The sequence below is a fragment of the Pinus tabuliformis genome, chromosome 3_2, assembly GCF_031772625.1.
Source record: "Pinus tabuliformis cultivar Carrire ecotype Pingquan chromosome 3_2, CPIR1, whole genome shotgun sequence".
NCBI lineage: Eukaryota > Viridiplantae > Streptophyta > Pinopsida > Pinales > Pinaceae > Pinus > Pinus tabuliformis.
In genome coordinates, this window is record NC_142302.1 from 1,084,107,667 (window position 1) to 1,084,127,988 (window position 20,322).

The following is a 20,322-nucleotide window of genomic DNA, read 5'->3' on the forward strand; positions in this document are numbered from 1 at the left end:
AATGAAAGCTGGTCTACGATCTTGACCAATCTTCCTTCATGCAGAAAACACATTACTCTAAAGAGTGAGGAGACAATGGCTCCCATGTAATAAATATAGTCACATCCAAGGACTAGATTATAATCCAGGGGTCCTTGGACTACCATTATGTTCATGTGAATGGCTTTCCTTCTCAATGTTATCAGCACATTGGGAAGGATCCCTAACGGTCGACTGGTTCCTTTGTCAAAGCTTGTTAGATTTCTCATTTCAAGCAAAAGCGATGGCGAACCAAGCGCTTTCCAAGCAGTTGAGGAAAGGATACTCACAGAAGCCCCTTCATCTATGATGGTACCGGCCATGACCATTCTATATATTTGAGCAATGATTCGAAATGGTACACTAGCCGGTAAGCGGAGTCTGCCTAGTAGATTACAATCGAAGGAAACAACTAGGTTGCTTGGAGGTGGGACCGAATAGACGGCTGGATATGACTCTGACGAACTTCGTTCCTGCGGTAAAGGAACGGGTAGACTACCCCCATGTTCATCAAAGTCTGTGTTTATAAAGAGAATTTGAACGGTGTTGTTCTTGTTCTCTCCGGTGACTATATCATCTGAAGATGGACCTTCTGAAGGCAAGACCGGATCAACTTCCGCCTCAACCTCTTGACTTTCGTCTAGTGTGGATTCAGAGGGTTCATCTTCAATGATAGATGCTTCAGCCGACCACAACAACGTGTCAGCTGTATTTTCAACTAGTGACGGACTCGGCAAGAGTTTCTTATATCTAGGAGGAAGCCGTAACGGTGAAACCGGACGGTCGTCCAAAACTCTTTTAGCCTCGTCTAAGAAGGGACAATGGTGGACGACATGATCTCCTTCACACAATTTACAACGAAATTTACATTTTCCATTTTGTCCAGGGACTTCACTTTCACTAGTTGACGGTGTATTCTCAACATGATCGTCGGAGGTTGATGACACCGAATTGTGCAGACGAGGAGACCAGTCCCTTAAGATCCGAGGGATGCAAGGAAAATCTCAATGATAGTGGTCTCCTTTGCAAATGACACATGGTGATTTAGGCCTGGACGGTGCAATGTGTGGATTTTTGCTAGATGATGCCTGATCGCCCCTTTTCACCTTTGGCTCCTTCTTCTTCTTCTCTTTCTTCTTCTTCTCCTTCTTCTTCTCAGTTACTTGATTTTTGGCTTTACCAGCTTCATCAAGCGAAGAGGAAGGAGGAGAGGGAGAATTGGATGGAGTAGAAGGTTTGGGGGTAACTCTAGTATCATTTAGTTGCTGACTTGATTGTTTAGAAATCACAGTGTTCTAAACGATAGAGGTCGAGAAGAGCCATACGGGCAAGCCGATTGTCAATCCTGGAAGAGAAAATGTGGCCATATGGGGTGCACCAACATCTCCCCAAGAGGAGAAAGGACTAGGATTTCCTCCAAGGGGAAATCCTTGGTTGGTGGACTCCATTTTTCTCAACCTAAGACCAACTTAGGAAAGGTGGTGTTTATTCCGATTAAAATAAATTTTAGACACTTTGACACAACTTGTTTTTTCAATTTTTAAGAGTCAAGAAAAAACAAAAGATGACTCTAGTCGCCTTCGATTTTTAATGAGCTTGAAGTGACAAGTGCTCAGATGGAACTTTTCCTTTAAGGAGTCTGAAAAGGAACGAAAGAGACTACTCTGGAAATCTAGACAGAGGGATTACCAAACAAATCGCAAAACTGCAGAATACTTTTTACGGTACGGCAGTCAATCTTCCTGAATGCTGTGTTCAGTGCATTGCGATTGATAGGGCGGCAGCCACGTCTTCCTATGGATAAAGGATAAAGCCTATTGTGGTCTCCCAATATATACTCAACAGTACATGGGAGCACAAGTCTGTACTGGCACTTATCGTCTCAAAGTGGAGGAATCATCCAACCAACAATGAAAACAACAGTTACCAAGCTTTACGGCACCGGAATACGTCTCTAGCCTAGACTTCTAAATGTTGTGCGTTAGGTTCCAAAGCATTTTTAGATTCATTAAATTTATTTACAGTTGATCTTTCTTAAGAAATTTTCCTTTCAGTTTCACTGCGTGATGTAGATATACAATTCCTAAAATGCAATCTAAGATGATAAACAATTGTTTAATCTTCTTTTTGCAATGAAAATCCTATCTACTAAAGAAAGAGAGATGATATTCTTTCAACATAGAGCAGAGAGCACACACTATATGCACTGTCCTAAATCAAACCAACAAATAGTCTAAATGCAAATGCACATGCATGTATTTGTTTTCAGCCTTCTTAATGTGTGAATGATAAAAAGAAAGCTAAGCGCAAATCTGAATTATTTTTCAAAGCGACGTTACAACAAGCTTCTTTTCAAGACAAAATGATGATAATGACGACACTTTGTGATTCGGAATTGAAAACTTGCTTTTGACACTTGAAAAACTACTAATTCAAATCAAATACAAGAGTAACAGTGTAATCGACTATCAAGAACAATCGGATTCTCTTCTATGACTGAAAATGACACTTGCGACACTTCCAAATCAAGAAACGACAGTTCAATTACGCTACTTCTTTGTAAAAGAGAACTGAAAATGGCTCACAATACATAAAAACATTTACAGTTATTTTCACAATGGAGGGAGAATAATGGCAAGGAAGGGGGTTTCCAACAGAGGTATACTGACTACAGACAACAAAACTCCTAAATAGAGCTGAAAAGAGTGAAAAAAACAAAGTTTGGAGGCAAAATTAGCCCTTTCTGATCAGCGCACCTGTTACATAGGGATTCCAGTATGCATCCCACCTATAGCACACGGGAAGTGTGATGCATACTGATATCCTTGAGGAGAGGGTGCAATGGTACAGTGCAAGAATTTTGATCCAGTTCTTGATCACAGTTTGCAGCACATCTCAGGGATTTAGGCCGAGCAAGTGATAATCAGTAATTAAATCACAGGGGTAGATCTAAGGAGGTTACTAAAGCCACCACAAGGGAAATTAGAGAGTTTGTAAATCGATGGTTCAGTTCATAAACAAAACCAGGAGATAGACTAAAGCAGCATTGATCTACTTTGCACTTGCATAGCAAATGCAGTTTGAAGGCTAGCTGGCTTGAATTCAAGCTCCGTCTGTAAGTTTATAAAGAAAAAACATATAGACAAAAAAACAATCTATTCGCTCCCCAGCAGAATCGCCATTTTGTTATCAGGCAATCTAGTGTCTATGCAGAGCTGCTAGTCCCACTAAGACTGGTAGCTATCTTAGAAACAAACAAACTAAAACTAATTCCGTTTTCCTTTATGAGAAGTAGATAAGAGGGGAACAAAGGAGACCAACCTCTGTCTTGCGCTTGGTTCCTTGCTTGATTCCTCTCCCTTCTGATAGATCTCTACCACTCGCTTCCTCGTCTACCCAACTTCAAAGAGCACCTGTGGAATCAAAGCAGCATAACACTAACCAAGAATAGAGATCTACTATCATAAACAATATAGGACCAGATATATATTGACCACACAAATGCATATATCATCAATCATACAAGAATGTGGAGGAAAACTTGAATAGCTTTATTAATAATCAAGAATAGCAAAGAGGATTACAACCAATTGTTCTAACCCAGCATCATCCTCTCAGCAAGAAATCCCTGCTTCACCTCATGAAAAGCTTAGATCACCCAACACTATGATGTTACACCAAGAAACCAGCAACACTTCCTTACAAGATACAAAATTCCAGCCCCTTGGATCTCTGGGATGAGGGATCCATATATAGATGTTTGCAAGGGGGGTGAGTCAGCCTCTGAGATTTGATTAGTGTCCTCTCTCTGATAGTTCTTGATTCCACTTGGAGATTGATGATCTCTTACTCATCCCTGGGCGAATGCAGAGAGGCAAGTGTCACAGGAGAAGTTTCTAGAAGATTCCATGATCTTCCGCCTCACAAATTGACCCTGCCATTTGTCCACTCCCACCCATCGCACCCCATAGAAGGGCTTTTCAGTACGCATCGCACTTCCCGTGTGCATTGAGGTGGGATGCAGCGCACTTTGCCCATGGAGCAGGTGAGATCGTCCAGTTTTGACAGTTCTGAGTAGTTTTTCATGGAGAACTTCTGGGAGATGATGTAATCAGCTGACCTTGTTCTTTTAGGGGTCAGAACAACACTTTTAGGGACTTAGGAGCCCTTGGTTTATGGACATTTTATGATTGGGGTTGCAGTGCCCAAAAATGTCTATAACAATGGGGGCTATCAGAACAGTTCCAAAGACTGTTCTGCTACATCTGACCACCGGGGTAGAACTGGAGCCAACACTAGGTTGGGTTCCTGCACCATTTGTGGGTCTAGACATGGTGATGATATGCGGTGAGGGAGGCTCAGAATCAAATGAGGAATTGGATGAACCAAAAGAAGAGTCGATATGGGGACTCGGGGGACTATGAGCTCAAACCCTGTGGGGGGGAGTAATATGCCCAAGCGAAAACTGAGGATGAAGGCCTAAGAGCATTTGCAAAAAACACCTTGGTGGCACAATAGTGGTAAGACACAAGTGACATGGAAATGGTGAAGGTAGATCAATGATATGCCTTTGTCTCTATGTTGGGAGATAAATTTATTATGTTAAGTCTTGGCTTGGTGGTGTAAACCAAACACCCTTCTCTTAATGTGTGCTTGTGTGTGTAAGTGTGTTTATTAATTAATCCCAGATCATGTTTGAAAAAAGAAAAAAGATTTCTGAAAATGAACTGAAATTAACAACAGAAAATGAACAGTAAATAAATTAACTAAACCCCACCCAAACAAGGTTTTTCAAACACTATGTTGGTTGGTGGAGAAATCAAATAAAAACACACTAAAATGGTCAAGAGATATAAGTGTCAGTGTGATTGGGATCAAATGACACTAGGCTGCTAGAAAGTGGTGCAACTACAACAAAAAACCAAAGAGGGAAATTGTTGCAAAAAGATAGGGAGATGGGTGTGGGCAAGGGATGGGACCCTAAGATCAATGACCAAACAAGGTTCAAGATAAAACTCTTGATGGAAACAACCTACCTTTGAAGATCTGAAACAAAAGGGTACAGATCTAGAAAATATGGTTGAAAGTGCTACAGAAACTCAGAATTCTTAGTCAGCTAAACTCCTCTATAAAGTTGGAAGTGTACTAGAAGCCCTAAGGGGCTAAATTCCACTTCAATGAGTAAATCAAAGTATATCAAGGCCTAAGCAGGATAGGACAATGGTCAACCAACCTAATCAACAGCTCTCAACAAAACCCAGAAACAAATCTAAAAAAATCCTGGAGACCCTAAAAATCACAGGTACTGACCTGATTTCAGGGAGAACACAATTTATGGGATGAAAGGTGTGTTTTGGACCTCCAAATCACACTTTTGGGGTAGAAAAGTGCGATTTCTACTCCTTGATTCCCGGTCAGTAAGTCTCGGAAAAAATTTTCTTCTCTGTCTTGGCTGGTTCCCGTGACTTGCGGAAAAGACCAAAAAACTTCTGTAAGTTAGAAATTTTACAGATCTAGGGTTAGAAAGCTAGTAAGCAACATTAAGAGATTGAAAAAAGAAGAAACCGTAAGTTGAAAACTGAAGGTCACCCAGTTTCTCGATCTAAAGTAAAAAACTAGTGGAGTCGCCAATTTTGTTATAGTGTTTTCTTCTCAAATATGTATGAAAAGGAAACACTTAAGACTTTATATGACAAATAGTCTCAACAATATAAATTCTTGTTAAACATTGTAGATCTCCAGCAAATGAAAGAAACAAAACTTGCCAAAGTCTTGATCTATGCCACAATCATAGTTAAACAACAAAATGAAACAATATTAATAACTCCAATAACCCAATGGAAACCAAATATACAAAAAATAGATTTTATTATAACACCTATGAAGGTAATAAATAAATGTTACCAGTCCCCCTCTATGGGATGGGTTCTTGGCTATCCTCAAATGTCTTCAGCTTGTGTAGAGTCTCTCTCCTCTATAATGTGTAAATCCAGCAAATGAAATGTTTGAGCTCAATGAGAACTCAAATGGAAGAAAAATGGTGTGCGACAGTGATAATAATCAGAGTTACAATAGTGAGTGCAACAATGAAAATAATCAAATGTGAATAATGAATGTAAAACCCTTGTACTTATAACAAAATATTGCGTTATCCTTGAATAATGAGCAATAATAAAATATTATTAACCACATTCTTGGAATAACCACTTGGCATATTTTATTATATTTCATTACGAGGGAAAAAATATTTAAACTTTTATTTACAAATAATAAATAAATAAATGATTTATTTATCATCTCGAGAGATTGCTTAAGGAATAATAAACAAATAATGATTTATTTAATTATTCCTAAGGGATTTAGTGAAACATGGCAAAGAATAATAATTAACTAGTGATTAATTAATTATTCCTAGAGAAAAATAAGATAATTAATAATTTATCCATTTATTTTTCATAAGTGGGTCAAATACGACAAGGAAAATTAATTAATCAATGGTTTAATTATTTATTCATACAAGAAAATTAAATAAATAATGATTTATTTAATTATTCTTCATGGGTTTAATTATAAATTATTTAACAAATGTGGTTTATTAAGTAATTTCTCGCAGTGAAAGCAATTTTACTATGGTAAAATTGGCCTTACATGGTGTACTTCAATCCGTCTCGTAAGTTAGGCTAGATGATCATTTTTTTGGTGATAACACACATTCATGTATATCTTATTTTGAATAATTTTTTCAAAATCTTGGACCCAGTTAAGATTGTTCCATTGTGGTTTCTATTGTTTTCTAGTCATTCATTGTCAGTAAAGCTCTGCTTTCATGCAAGTCTTTAGTTTCTAATCTTCTTCTTGTTGAAAAACCTAGTCAACTTATGGTTTTCCTTTTTAGTAAAGTTTCAGTTTGGGCTTTCAATTCAAGGCTTCTTGGAGAATTTATTGGTTGTTCTAACTTTGCAGAACAAGAAATCGACTGCAGTTTTGTTTATAATCCAACCTTTCGATTGCTTTTCTTTTCATTCCTTTTTTGGTTGACCTATTTTGTTTCTCATGGTTTTTGAGTGTCTCTTTGGTGATCTTGAAAGTATTTCTTGATGTTCTTTTGGTTTGATAAATTCCTTTTGACTGCTATTCAGATCAATCTATGCAAGTCTTTAGTCCTTTGTTGTTTCAAGTTTTATTATATTAATTATGTGCATAGCTTGCGAAGTTCGGGACTCTTTATGCTTTTTTTTGGTCTTGGAATTTTAGTGGTCGCTGTGTTCTCAAAAACTTCTTTGGTTTGTTTAAAAAGAAAAAGACAAAAACATCGTTCTTGCCTTTGTTTTTCTTTTCAGTATTTTCTTTTTGGTTTCTTCATTATTTTTGAGAAATTGTGAACTTTTTTCGATTGGTTTTGCTTGGTTTCGAGGGAAGTTTGTCATTGAATTTGTGCCCTCCTTGTAGTTAAGTTGTCCTATGTTGGGATGGGGTCCCCTGGGTTAGTTTTGGGGTTAATATAACCTAATTTTTGATACATTTTTATAATTAATGTAAAGTCTCCGTGATTTGTGGATGTGGAGTGCATATATGAGTAGGAATCAAAGGGGTTTAGCCCCTTGTTTTATTTAATGTATGAGTCAGTTTTGAGATAAATATGTGTCTTAGAGAGTCTAAGACATGTTATGGATAGTAATTGATCATGGTTGGGAAGTGATCATGAAGAAAAGTGGGTTAGATAGGAGAAGCAAGGTTTTGTAGCTCAATGCGCAAATGCCGAGTTAGAGTCCGCAACTGAGTGTGTGGACCCCTGTAGCTAAGTGCGCGGGGTAGTTTTGAGTTTGTAATCTTGAATTAAAGATCAATAAAGATAGTTACCAAATAATTCTTGTGTATATCTGTTTTATCTTTGTTTCCATTAATGCTATATGTTGTCTATGAATAATGCATTTATGAAATATTGATTGAATGTTGTGCGATTCTCTTAAATAAGTGTTAATGATCTTCGCAAAGCATGGTTATGCATTTTCACGAAGACACTGATGAATTTTTTGATGTTTACTAATAACTTAACTAAATCGGTGCAAAACCTAATTTAGGACTACTCTCTGATGTGTGTAAGTAGATAGATTGACTATTAAGGGTCCGCAAAGACTAATCGTAGACCTTTGCAAAGGTCTGAAGGCCATTTAATAGGAGTTGCAGTAACGAGACCTAAGAGTGTATCGATCTGTGCAAAGTCATATCTAAGGCGCTAAAAGACATCACACTAGTCTCTTGATGCAGAAAATTGGTTCTAACATCTCCCCATACTGCTTCGGTTGAGACTGCATCTTGTGTTATCTAGGTTGTTGGCGAAAGGGCCAATAGTGTAGGGATTTGTTGGTTGGCACAACCATCTCAGAACCTAGGTCAAGATCCCCTAAGCCAAAGAACAATTTTGTTTCCTAGACCAGGATCTACTTGAAAGAGATGTGTGATGTCGCATTATTGGAATCCGACCAGGAAAGAAACTGAAAGGTGGCTGAATCGGAATATTCATGAGTTCACTGTGCAAGAAAACAGGAATCTGTGCCTGTCAAAACAAGAGTGGTTGAACAGGTATCTGTATACAGAGATACACGAGATCTTCTTTTGCACCTTCCCCATTGAGTTATACAAATGGTTGGTTAAATTAATAGACAGCCAAGGAAGGTGGAAGTTTGATAGTCCTAAAGTGTGGACTCAAGAACTAGTGTGATTATTATAAGCTTCTGAAAACAAGATCACATTAGTTGTTGATCATTGGTTCGTTAGATTCTGGGAGGATTTTTTACAGAGTTTCTAGTCGATACCTTAGTTAGCTATAGTGAATCGAAGCGACGTTTTTTCAAAGTACCGCAAGGTAAGTATTTAAGATATTTGAATACTTGGATTAAAATGTCGCTATGTGAAAAACGGGTGATGAAATTGCCTTGATGTTTGGATCTACATGAAGTGGAAGACTCTTTAGAGATTGAGAAATATCAGGTCCCAAATATAGTCCGTTAATAAAACCTCCTTCAAGTGACGACGAGGGAGCAGTGTAGGCTTTGCCACGAAGTGTTTTCCAGTTGATAACATAGGGCTTTCTGTGAACACATCATCCATCCACTTCGCCTCCACCTCTACCTCCACTGCATACACCTTCACCCACACCTTTAGCCACACCTCCACCTCCACCACCACCATTCAACATGGCAAACACAATGAAGCTGCCAATTTTCAAGGGTGTCAGGAATGAAGATATAGAGCAGTTTTGGTTTGCTGTGAATGTTGTATGAAAATCACAATAGATTACTGGTGAAAATATAAAGAAGGCACAGTTGGTTACGGCTTTATAGGATCGTGTTCTAACCTGGTCTATCAAGTATTTTTATGATAATCCTCTTACATCGCTAGAAGAAACTAAGGTGGCCTTAACCAAGGAGTTTAGTAAGTCGAATTTTAGCTCACAGTCAGTAATTGGATTCAAGGAAATCATGATGAGGGTAGATGAGATGCCTTGGGAATTATATCAAAGATTGAGGTGTCAAATTCAAGAGGCTAATATGCAGCTCGCAGATAGTCAGCTTCTGCCCCACGTGAGAATTTCTCTGTTAGAATAGAAGATAAGAACCCAGGTCGAAGCTTTGGAAATTGTGATGTGGTTGCATGCAATGCCTATTCAGGATGCGACCTTGGGGGTACAATAGATCCACTCCCAATTGTCGAACCTGCACCTAGAAATACAAAGTTTGAAGAAAGATAAGGAGACTAAACCAGAAGTATGGTGTTTAAAGTGCAAGAGCCAAGGGCAAGATAAGGACCACTATCCCATGTACTCAAATTATATTACAAGAGGGTGACCAATCCCCCTGAAGCCAGAAGCCCCGACAGGGTCGAGCATGGGGGCTACTCTATGGAGTGCTATTTGTCAGGTTATTGAACAACATGTGACGGATAATTGTCATTTACTTCAAAATTTTGTTGAGACACTGCAGCAGTTGTTTTGCAACTTTTTCAAATTGGTGGGCCACGATGAGCATCACTGTCGTAGCTATAAGTTGATGTAACACCTATGTACCAGATTCAAGCAAAAACACGGCCTCTAGATAAGAGTGTCGAAGGAATGCGCGAAGCTTATTAAGGGTGTGGATGGGGCTGAGGGGGAGGAGGGTCTGGTAGAGGCCGTGGTTAGGTCATCTAGTACAATTGCATATAGAAAGGGAACTACATGCAGGAGTTTCAAAATCAAACACGCTGATCATGTCAATATTGCTGCTAGTTTGACCATACTATAAAAGAATACCCAGTGCTGATAGCTAAAATTCAAGAGAAGAAAACATAGCCTCAACAACCTATGCAAAACTTATAGATGATGAGAGTTGATCCCCATGAGGAAGATAAAAGTGTGAATATATTGTGGAGAAATGGAATAATGACTCGTGATGATAAAGGTAAAAATCCTGAAGAGGATAGATGGGTCTACAAGGCCCCAGAGAAGGAAGTGGGTTTCGATCTAAATCGGGCGAAGGAAACATTTAGGGAGGCCAAGAAAAGCTTCACTGAGGCGTACACATCAGGAAGTCAGGACAAGGTGTAAGAAACCAACGTGCTTGTATAGGTTGACCCCTCTATGCTTACTACTTTTTTGGAGACTTGCATAAAGTTGTTGCATGATAGCAAAGTTGTGGAAGACCTGCAAGAATTAATAAACAAATGTGGCAACAAAGAGAAGGTCCCTAATGGAAACCAAGTGGTCAGAAAAATTGTCAAACACAAGGCATGAACAGGGCGTGAGATGAGGCTCACTGTGCAGATAGGTGATTATGAGATGAACCAGGTCATCTTGGAATTGGGGTGCGATGCGAACATTTTTCCGAAAAAGCCATGGGAAATAATGGGGAGACCTACGTTGTAGCAGTCTTCGATTCAGCTCAAAATGGCGAATTAGTAGAAAATCATGCATGTGGGATGATTATATGGGGTAACCATTGATATAGAAGGTGCGAGCATGATGGCCGAATTTGAGGTTATACAGATCATTGATGACAATAATCCATACCCTCCACTCTTGGTAATTGATTGGGCCATTGATATGAATGGGGTCATCAATTTGAAGAAGAGGACAATGTCGTTTGAAAGGAAATCACTTTGGGCTGTAGTACCATTGGACCCTATAGAAGGGGCACGCTATACCTAACCAGACTGCAATTATGAAGAAAGTGATGATGAACTGGATAAAATCTACAAAGTAACAGCGTGACACCCGATGACTAAGAGAGTTCTTGCACCTTTGATTCAGACGAAGAATTGGAGCATTGGCAGAATCAATTGCATGATGTATCCACACTATGATGCAATATGATGATGAAGTTGTTGCATTGTGTCTCATTGGAGGTGAGTAAATTACCCTATTATGATGGTTTGACTGACATACATAAGTTTTTGGATGCATTGGAGCGCGAAGTCCCTGAGGATCACCACCTCCGAGCATTAGATTTGGCACTGCGCGTTATGCCTGCACGATGGTGGGATATGCATAAAGATGGTTTTAATGGATGAAGAGATTACAGAAGAATGATGAGGTTACATTTTGGGCATCTTAACACTAGATTGACTGAGAAATATAGTGGGAAGGATGATCTGCATGATCACTTAGAAAAATGGACTAAAGCATGGGGGACATAAATGCAATCAAAGTGGGTACACATATTTTTCCATACTTTGGATACAATTACCATGAACTGGTATCTGGAAACGGAGCTCCGCCATGGCACCATAGAGTGGGATATATTAAGGGAAGGATTCTTATTAACCTTCGTCTTTGAAGAAGACTTCGCAAGCATCGATGAAGCACTACACAGGAGATTAAGGCAGTTATCTTTAGAGTTCCACAAGAACCTATGGAATGGATGCAACCAGACTGGAGCAACTAGTTGCGCCATGCGGTGGAATGCTATAATGTGACCGCTGAAGAGAAGGATGAAGATCCGAGAAATATTAATATTCTAGAGGCAGAAGGGAATCGCAAATTTGAGAGCCCACAAATAGACAACCCGGATATCATCGCATAATTGAAGACAAAGCAAGTAAACATTGGTACTGAAGCAGAACCGAAGTTTGTATAGATTGGAGATTATTGGGATGACACTACTATGGATAAAGTTGTTGAGTTACTCCACGAATACCATGATCTATTCCCTACCAAGTTTTCTGATTTGAAGGGCATAGTGGGAGATTTGGGCGTTATGAAGATCACTCTAAAGCCAGATGTGAAGCCTATTAAACAGAAGTCGTATCGCCTTAATCCTAAACACAAGGAAAAGGTTCGTCTAGAGCTAGATAAGATGCTAGAGGTAGGTATCATAGAACCAGTTGAAGAATCTGATTGGGTGAGCTCGATGGTGGTTCAGGAGAAGAAACATAAGGGTGAGATAAGGATTTGCATAGACCTGTAGAAGCTTAATGATGCGTGTGTCCATGACCCATTCCCAATGTCATTTATCGATCAAGTATTAGATAATGTTGGAGGGAAGGAGGCCTACTCATTCACTGACGGTTTTCGGGGTATCATTAGATTAAGATCGCACCTGAGGATATGAGAAAAAAACCTTTGCGACAGAGTGGGGTTGTGTTGTAGCAGCTACAAGCACCCTCAAAAATTTTTCCTTAGCCCATTTTTGAGCCTCCCTACCAACCTGACACAGCACTTTGTCTTATTCTATTAAGTACACGAGCTTCAGTGTTTTTCATGCACAAAGGCAGCCTGTCGATCAAAGTTTGATCCATTCCCCTCATAGGTTGCTCAACCGAACTTGGTCCAGTTGCAATCTGAGCAGCTTCCCCTAGAAAATTGCACATTTCTGGATGGAAACCAGCCTTCCCTCCAGATATTGCGCAATCCTCTCTAGCATCCTGCTGGGCTCTAGGATTACGCAATCCTGCCAGTCAACATTCCCAGCAGGATTTGCGCAAATTACCCTAGCCTGGCTACTCAGCACAAGATTTTCACAAATTTGGGCAGCAGTCAGCTACTCTAGCCAAAACTTTCGCAATCCTCCTGGGCGGTCAACCCACCTCCTAGCCAGGAATGCGCATTTTTCTCAAGCAGTTGAGCAGCTGCATGTATGAGTAGTTTGGTTGACCAGTTCCACCCGAGACCGAGGAAACTTGACTTACATGCATGCATGAATAGTTCTTCCTGGAATAGAAAAAGGCAACATCCAAAGACATCCCATGATTCAGGGAGCTATTTTCAGTAATCAAACATTACATGCAAAGTTGTTCTTGAAGTTGTTCTCCAAGTGTGACATTTTCCTAGATTTGTGGCATGCGCGTCATGAGCCCAAACTTATTTGACACATCAGATCTCATTCTTTCACATCAATCTTAGAGCTCTAACATCCCACAACACATCCAAGACTCTTCGACACATCCAACTCAACTCTTCACGGGTAAGTGGTCTCAACTTGTCTTTTTCAGCATTTTTGTCACTTTTTTTGTATTCTCTTGTATGAGTGTTGTTTTCTTGATTTCTTTGAACACTTGCTATTGTTTACATGTATACTAGCTTGTCCTAGATCTGTTTCAGTCTTCGTCTTTATCTCACTAACGTCATATGCATGAAACTGTTTTGCACGAACGTCCACCCAACCGACGAACTGCTTCACCCACATGTATGTTGATCTATTTCTTGAATCTTTCATTCATGTTTTTCATGCATTATCAATCAATTATGCTTTCACTTAGTGTCACCATGCATTCACTGTCTTATTTTCTTTCAGTTTCCTATCGGTGAGTCGGGCCAACCTTGGCCCAGACTCTACCTCACGGAGACTGCTTTGTGCAATCTGGGGAAGGAAGGCTCTACCTTCCTCTCCAGAAATGTGCATCTTTTCCCAGCCTTCCTCTCCAAAAATGTGAATTTTTTCCCAGCACTAGCCTCCAAGGTTGTTTTGTACATTTTTGGAGGACAGTGACTACTGGCCCAGGAAATTGCGCAACTCTATCCCTAGGCCTGTAGTCGTTCCCAGCTACAATTGTGCATTGCAAAATCCCAGTAGCCAATGGCCACTCTGGATTGCACATTTCACAGATCCAACAACCAGTCCTACCTCCCAGACAACCCAGACTACCTTGTGTGCGGTTCTGGTAGCTATTCACCGAGCCTTCTAGAAGAAATTGTGCTATCTTGCTCATCAATTTCCCAGGTATGTGCTGTGTATTTCCCTGGAATTTGCTTTGTTTTCATTGACATATTTCTTTCCATTCATGTTTCTTGTCTCTACATATTTTAGGTGTTCATCTGTCTCAATGGCTTCCAAGAGAATAGGATCTCATGACACTGATGGAAATGTAGCTGGAGTAGCAGCTGAACAAATGTCCTCTAGTCTGCCGATCTATGAAGATACAAAATTGTATCTAGACAAGGACATCAAACTGAAGTGGCAAGAAGTCAATGAAACATTTGCAAGAACTTTTGGGTAACACCTCAAAAGAAGTGGCAAGAAGTCAATGAAACATTTGCAAGAACTTTTGGGGAACACCTCAAAGACTGTCAGGTGTACGTAAACATTCACAAGTCTGGATTACACTATATTTCATGCAAATATCCTGTGTTCCCATGCACATACATGATAAACTATATCATCTCTCACATTGATCCCAAGACGATGACCTTGAGCAGTGTCAGTGGGATGAAGCTTGCGACATATTGGGAACAAGATTATGATGAGATTTATCAGATGTCAAAGCTCGTGACTGCCATGGAGACTCCATTTATCTTACCCAACAGTAGTGCTAACTCCATAGACATTTTGAAGGATTGCATAAAGGAGCCAGCTCATTTCAGGATGAAACCCAACTACTTATATAAGACAAAGATACTGAGGAAGGCATACCAATACTAGATCATATTTTCTTGTCGACTGTATGGACAAGCAAGCACGGAAACCTTCCCGCATAGCTCAGTGGTTGCACTGGACCAAGTGGATGCAGAAGGAAAACCATGTAACTAGAGTGGGCATGGTCACCGATGGAGACTATTGTGAACACATATTTCAAGTTGTTGTCTGAATACAGCTTCAAAGGGGTAATCACATGACTGTCCGATCATTTTCTTGTCCCTTTTTACAAGATGATATTGTAACAAGATCCACCCTGCATGTCGAAGGAAGTAATGGAGACATTGATAGGTATTGTAGACTAGCATGCCTCACCGTCTAGCACTTTCATCCAAATGTTCAGTGCGGAGAAGCCTCTGCATGTTTTGCCAAAGTTTTCCTTATACGTACTTGTCATGTAGAAAGTAGCCTATCACATCTCGGTAGGATTGATAGCTAGAGTGCTACGGAAGAAGAAGGCACCTTGGCTCACTCTTTCTTTACGGATTGGGTTTTATGAGATCCAGAGTATCAAGTAAGCAGATGTTGAAGTGAAACTGATGAAGAAATACCCATTCGACCTACGAAGCTACAATCCGTATGACCCACATTTCATTGTGAAGGATCACTACACGAGAGTTCAGTTCAACTGGATCTACAGGGAGTTTCATTGGACTGAGGAGGACCCATGAAGATATTGCTACAGTTTCTCCAGACCCAATGACCGAGTCAGATTCATTGTGGAGTGGTTAGCAAAGCAGCATGAAGCAGCATCATAGAGAGCACCAATAGTAGCAGTAGTGGCAGCAGAGCCTAGCATACTAATGTGCGAAAAAGGGAAGAGGAAGATTGTCAATCGCATGGAGTAGGAGCAAAGATGCAAGTTTTGGGCAAATCCACTTGTAGAGAAAGCAACTATGGCTATAGAGGTAAAGAGGCAGTAGTGTGACAAGAGAATCATGTGAAGGAAGAAGGATAAGAATAAAATGGAAGAAGCAGAGAAGGAATTGCATGAGCTAAGAGAGAAACTCTGAAAGAAACAGGAGTTGTGAAAAGAGGAGAGGGAACCACAGTAGCAACAAATACAATAGGGGGCACATCATGTGTAGACAGATGAAGCAACGCCCGTACAAGTAGTTGATTCATCTGAATAGGTGGCATAAGGTGAATAGGGTGAACCATCGTAGGGGAGACATTTCTCATGAGATAGAACATGCACTTCAACAGTTGGATGCAAACATGGAGTAGCAGGGGTTGGAATAGGATATCGCCCTCATGCCTCACCACAAAGAGGTTGACTCACTTGCTTCAATACATCAAGAAGAAGAGAAAGTCTTGGATGACCAAGGAGGCACTGAGATCCTTGGTGATCAGCGGGAAGAAGAGATGCACAACATCTCATTTGATGAATCCCAACACAGAGTTGTAAAGTCTCACAGAGTGTCAACTCCAGAGGATCAAACATCACCTGTGCAAGTTCAAGAACGAGTGATCATTACTGATGTGTGCAACCATCCATCTACTTTGGCTGATGCAACTAGAGTGTATGCCGAAGCCACTAGCTCAAGCGTTCATTTTCTTATAGTTGAGAATGAGAGAATGGCGAAGGAACTATAGGTGGCCAAGAAAGGAGGAGAATTGGTGATAATGTTCGCCCGAGATGAACTGAAGAAGGTAATACTAGATGAAGTATTGTCCCTTGACATAGTTATGCCAGCATTGTACTCCATGTTTGGTACCGTGCACAAGGTGGTCATCCATCTCAACAGATGGCAACATTGATGTGCTAGGAGAGCAAGCATATTGACGAACATACATGCTACTTTTGATGACATGCAAACAGGGACAATGAAGTACAAGGGATCCCCACTTCACTTGCCAAAGATGATGAGGCCAAATTCGGTTGAGCTAAAAGCATGTATCCAGAGTTAGATCCGGAATTATGAGGACCTCCCACAACTCATCACTAGCATACAAGCTTCCCATGCACGAGTATTCAAGAGCATGGATGTTGTGGTGCACACAAATGAGATCCCATCACTTGGGACTCTCACCTAGGCGAAGACAAAGAAGCAGGTCCAACTAGAGCTTGAATCGTACTTCAATGAGTTGATGTGCATTGCCACAAGCCTAGACTTGCCTATTAGTGCAGAAACCATGCACAACTATGTTGTTGGTCTGGCCACATTGAAGACAATGATGTGCATGATTTCAGATGAGTTGGAAAGAGGAGACCGAGCAGTGTACCCAGATGCTATGGAGGTGAAGGTTAGGTTTTAGATGGATGTCACCGTGGAACACACAAACACTATCAGAGACTAGACATCTTGGCTTCAATATGTTACTATTGATCAGCATGAGGATGTTGAGCAGTTGAACTTCTATAGTTTTCTAAGTCAGAGTGATGTCTAGTTTGGCTTGCTCAAGCCATTGTGTTCACATGGTGACATGTGCATTGTAATGTTGAGTCATGTCAAGTGTAAGTAAGGTGTAAATAGTGAATGTAACAGTCATAGAGTAGGTGAAGAGTCATGAGGGTAGTTGAACATTCAGAAAGGAGAATGTCAAGGGCCACCCCAACCTTTGCTATAAATAGTCCCTCATAACTCATTGTACAGACTTTTGGTCAGCCAAGCTTCTACTAAGACTACCTTGAAGAAAGCTTGGATAGTATCGTAATGTGCCTTGGCTTCTCCACTACATGGAGCCAGTACATCTCTTTGGAGGAGCAGGTAGATGTGGATGTAACTTTTCACTATTGGGGCTAGCAGGTTTACCTGGATTTATTGTATTATTGGAACTTACACTTCTTTATATAATAAGATCTAGAACATTTTCATGCACATGTTGTTATTGTAGTTGGACTGATCTAGTTTCTTTAATGATGTATGTTGTTTAACTTACGTATTTGTGTATGAACTACTTCGTATACAATTATATGAATCTTGTTGCAGATGTGTTGTTGGCTTAACCATCACTTTGGATTGTCCACTGATCTGCTTTTCCCTTGCGTGTTCCCTTCCCAGCTGAGTACTGATACAGTTTGTCAAGGGGTGCACTCATCCCAACCCACTTGTGTTAGAACCTCTCATTCACCTTCCTTGACTCACTATAGTATTCAAACCCTTGCTACTGACAGAGTTATCTTACTTGCCTCTGTGCAACATCGCAGTCAAGGCATTACCTTATGACCCACTATTGGGACTCCCACACCAAACGGTCTGAGGTCTAGTTGGGACTTCTTACCGAGGAGATCCCCTTGACATATTGGTGGGACTAGCACCGTTAATAGGTTGTTTTCAATACAATGTGATGTCATTTGGACTCAAGAATGCAGTTGCAATATTTTCCCATGTAGTCATAGCATTGTTCAAGGAGTTCATTCATAAGTTCTTGGAAGTATACTTTGATGAATGGATGGTGTTCGGATTAGTAAAGCGCCATGTATAAAGTCTACGCCTAATGTTGGATACATGTTGTAGATACTAGATCACACTAAACTTGAAGAAATGCAAATTCTGTGTTCCCTTTGGGATCTTGGTGGGTCACATGTTGTGCAAACAAGGATTGATGGTGGACCCTACAAAGATTGTAGTAATTGTGAATCTAGAGGCCCCGAGTAACATTAAGCAACTGCACGTGACACTAGGAAATACGGGATATTACAGAAAATCTATCAAAGCTTATGCCCAAATTACCATTCCCATGGAGAAACTACTGAAGAAAGATGCAATATCTTGTTGGGATGAAGAATGTTAGTGCAACTTAGATGTATTTAAAGAAAAAATGATCATCGCGTCGATCTTGGTATTCCCTAATTGGAAAAAGGAGTTTCACGTACATGTGGATACCTCTTACATTATGTTGGGTGCAGTGTTAGCACATGAATGTGAAGGAGAAACGGACCACCCTATAGCCTTCACTAGTATGAAATTATTGATGGCCGAGAAGAATTATTTAACAACTGAGTGCAAAGGATTGACCTTAGTGTACGCACTGCAAAAATTTAGGCATTATCTATTAGGAGGGGATTTCAAGATGTACATAGATCATTCTGCTTTGAAATTCCTAGTTGATAAGCCTATTTTTTTATGGGGGGGGGGGGGGGATCTGCAGATGGTTGCTACTATTCTAAGAGTATGACTTTGAAGTCATTGTGAAGCCAGGGAGGTTAAATGCAGGACCTCAACATCTGTCGCGAATCGAGATAGGTGAGGAACCTAATAATCTAGTGGAATGGTTGCCAGATGCGCAACTCTTTGCGATGTGCATAGAAGATAATAATTTTTCATATATTATTCACTTCTTGACTACGAGGATGACACCAAAAGGGTATACAAGTTAGCAAACGAAGGAACTAGTAGTGTGTGCGGTAGATTTTTGAGTTATTTCAGGACATTTGTATAAGATGGGTGCTGATGAAATATTGTGAAGATATGTGCTACATTTTAGGAGGGATAGCATTCTCACTGAATCTCATTGGGGAGTTGTGGGAGGTCATTATGTAATAAAGGCAACTGTGTAGAATATTTTGCGCACATGTCTATGGTGGCCAATGCTACACAAGGATTCCAAGGCATATTATAAGGTCTGCAATGCATGTCATAGAATGAGCAGACCATCGCGAAAGGATGAATTGTTGTTACATCCTCAATTACCCTTGCAACCATTTGAGAAATGGGCGATTGATTTTGTTGGACCAATTCAGCCCCCAGAAAGAAAACAAGTGCACGCTATATCATCACCGCGACGAAATATCTAACTAGATGGGCAAAAGCACAATCGATTAAGGATTGTATAGGGGCTACAATATCAAAGTTTTTGTTTGAGTATGTCTTAACCAAACTATTGATGAGTGACAAAGGTATGTACTTTCATAACGAAATGATTAACTCCTTGACTAAAGAATTCCAAGTCTACCATCAGAAGAGTACACCATATCACCCACAGGCCAATGGAACTATTGAAGCCTTCAACAAGAATGATCTCGTCCTATTATATGAATTCACTAAGTTTCTAGGGAAATTCCAAATGCATTGGCTAGGGCCATATATTACCAAATAAATTACAAATGGAGGCACAGTTGAGCTCGCGAGGTTGAATGGGGAACCTTTTCCAGGAAGAGTGAATGGGAGCAGATTGAAGTTGTATAGGGGATCCTGCGTAATGACTATATGGTGGCAGGATAGTCTTAGTACTCCAGGAATTTGCAAGGGAGCACGAGACTATAAACCAAACTGCAAGGTTTGGAGGACTACGCAGTAGGTGGGTTACGTGGAAAATAATGAAGTTGTAGCCTATGAAGTTGCATGCAGAAAGTTGCACCTTGGAGGGAGATGCCACGCAGTACAATAGAAAAGTGGACATTGGAGTCATTATTCATGACTTGATGGCTAGAAGACGGTTAAGAGGAGTGGGATGGCAGCATTTGAGGAAA